Source organism: Belonocnema kinseyi, chromosome 7 (assembly GCF_010883055.1).
Source record: "Belonocnema kinseyi isolate 2016_QV_RU_SX_M_011 chromosome 7, B_treatae_v1, whole genome shotgun sequence".
Lineage (NCBI taxonomy): Eukaryota > Metazoa > Arthropoda > Insecta > Hymenoptera > Cynipidae > Belonocnema > Belonocnema kinseyi.
Window position 1 is genome coordinate 138,726,128 of NC_046663.1, and position 2,600 is coordinate 138,728,727.

The window sequence follows — 2,600 nt, forward strand, 5'->3', positions numbered from 1 at the left end:
TATTTTTTATTGAAGGAATTATCAAGAGATCTTAAAAATGTTTAAATGTGCGAGTGACTGAAATATTTCGAGTAGTTAAAAATAAAATAAAATCGAAAAAATAAAACAGGGAGTTTGAAAGAGAGCTCAAAAAGACAAAAAGCAAATTTAAGAAGTTAAATAGTTACGAGAATTTTTGCGTTTTCAAACCCAAATAATTAATAAAGAGCTTAACGAAGACGCAACAAAACACATACAAACAAAAATATAGTTAAGAGATTTTTAATTTATTAATTAATCGAATAAAACCAATTCAAAGGATTTGATTTTCTTTCTTCAAAGGAATTTAAAACAGCAAAAAAAAATTCGAAAAGATTTTAAGACATTTGAGACAGTCTGGTTGATTTAAAACGATAATTCCGACAAATATAAAAGGGAAACAAGAAACACGATAATCGTTGCGAATATTCCCCTTATCACTAAACACTGGTTCTAGTTCGTTCTGAGTAGGCTAATCTCAAAACCGGGGAAACAAGTATTATTTAACATGGAAAACCGCACATTTTAAAACACATAAAGCAAAATAACATTTTCCGTACACAAAAATAAAATTTTTATACAGGCACAAGAAAAACGTACAAAAATAAATACATAAATAAATTGCAGAATATAGAAACGGATACAGTAAGGATAATAGGGAGTAACTAACAGTAAAACAAAATTTGTTAATTTTCCAAATAAAACAGAGTTGGGTTATGGGCAGATCCCACTTCTGACACCAAATTTCCTCCTGTTACGTCGCGGTAGCGACGCCCAGCTGAGTTCATTAACAAAATAAATTAAACCCGTCCTTGAGCGGCTGAGTGAGAATATCTATTGGATCTTGCCCGTTTTAAGGGAAGAAAGCCACCCACAACTATATTTATTCGGAAAATTATTGGAAGAAGGAAATATGGGAGTAAAAGGGAGAGATAAATACGAGAATCAGAAATGATACGTTTTGGAACATAAGACTGCAATTTATTAAACCTAGATTTTTACTCACTTGTACGTTGTTATCAGGAAACTGCCTGGCTGCTAGAAGACGCTTGATAAATTGCTTTTGCTTCTTATTTAACCACTGGAATGTAATTGTGGAGAATACTGCTTCTAAATTACAACTACCGGAAAAGGTTCCGGGCACAAAACTTCAATTTAGTTAACAAAACTAACAGAACTGCGTCTAGGAAGTAGACGTATCTTTGGTCGTTGCCGACTCACGGACAGAGGCTTGAATACGGAACGAGTTCCCGGGTCTCATCCGTGAACAAGGCAAAGGGGCCGCCTATTCTGGAATTTGCCCAATCAGAGGGAAAGGGTGTCAATTTGGAAAAGTGGAGAGTGCAGGTGGTATTGGGTAAGGGAAAAGGTACATGTTGCTATCACATGTACTTGAAAACTCGGTACCTGAGGCCCTGCGACCTTTTGAGCGTCTTCTGGTGTTGACTGAAGCTGAATAAGCACAACGGTTGTAAGAAAGACTTAATGAGAACCCAACAAATCGGTTTAGGGTTATTGCACGTTTTAATTTACAGCGGGAACTGATAATTTCCTCTAAATTCTCGATTTACGGTCTTAGAGGACCTTGGGTTTGCTTCGTCTCATTAAGGGATTAAGATGTTTTTCGATTTTACTGCAGCTACGTGACTATGAATAAGGGGAAGGTATTAGCGAGGAATTTGTAAGGGATAAATTCCAAAAATCTGCGCCTCAGCCCATAGCCCGGATGGGGCAGATGACAATTCCGTCACAGCTACCTGTGTACCGTTCCCCCACTACGCGGCGTCTACTGACCCTGTCGAGCTGCTGCCAGTGAGCTTGGTCAGCGGGGAGCATTTGTTCCTAATGAGGCCTAAAATATGGAATATAAAATTTTTTAAATTTCCCACTTAGTAAATCACAAATATGATATTCGAAATCTACGAATTATAACAATGCTATTGCACTTAAAGTAATTTCCCGTTTGAACCTCGAGCAGAGTTTCAATAGTTTTGAAAATTGAAGGATGTGTGTGATAAAATGAATTGTTAAAGTGAGAATGGAACGATTCACACGCATTCGTTGTCCGGGTTGGATCCGCAGTTCTTTCGGACCAGATTTTAGGCGGAAAAGTGCAGGTCATCTTTTAGATACGTGTCTATAAGATAATACGCGAATTTTATCACTCTCTCATTATATGTCATGATCGGTAATAGTTCAAAAGCGAAAAAATGTTTGACTTCCGTGTCATTTAAAAACATTAAACCGAAGCAAATACGTAACCAGCTACCGATTTCCGAATCTTTGTTTTTATACTCCGTAGTGAGACCGAGCTGCTGCACTTTCCGATACCACGCCTGCGATAAGTGAAATCTGCACCCGATAATTCGCGCACTGGACCACACTTTTTTGCAGCATTTTGCAATCCTATCTCGAAATAAAGAATTATTTCTTCTGGATCCAAGCATAGGCCTTTTTCTACGCATAATTTTTTAATTGACTGGAAACACTCTTCATACGTTGTTTCGCGTTTGTCTTTTAGCAAGCAAAAAGCTAAAGGAATATAATGCCCGTTAAGATAACCGTGAATACCGAAAAGTTGC

General features: G+C 37.3%; 2 protein-coding genes across 2 annotated transcripts in view; both read right to left on the bottom strand.

Moving 5' to 3' along the window:
• LOC117176096 (E3 ubiquitin-protein ligase FANCL) overlaps positions 1-2,600 on the bottom strand; it is a 316,429-nt gene that overhangs the window by 186,976 nt on the left and 126,853 nt on the right. The gene's annotated exons all lie outside the window — the stretch shown is intronic.
• LOC117176692 (tRNA (adenine(58)-N(1))-methyltransferase non-catalytic subunit TRM6-like) overlaps positions 1-2,600 on the bottom strand; it is a 36,824-nt gene that overhangs the window by 1,205 nt on the left and 33,019 nt on the right. The gene's annotated exons all lie outside the window — the stretch shown is intronic.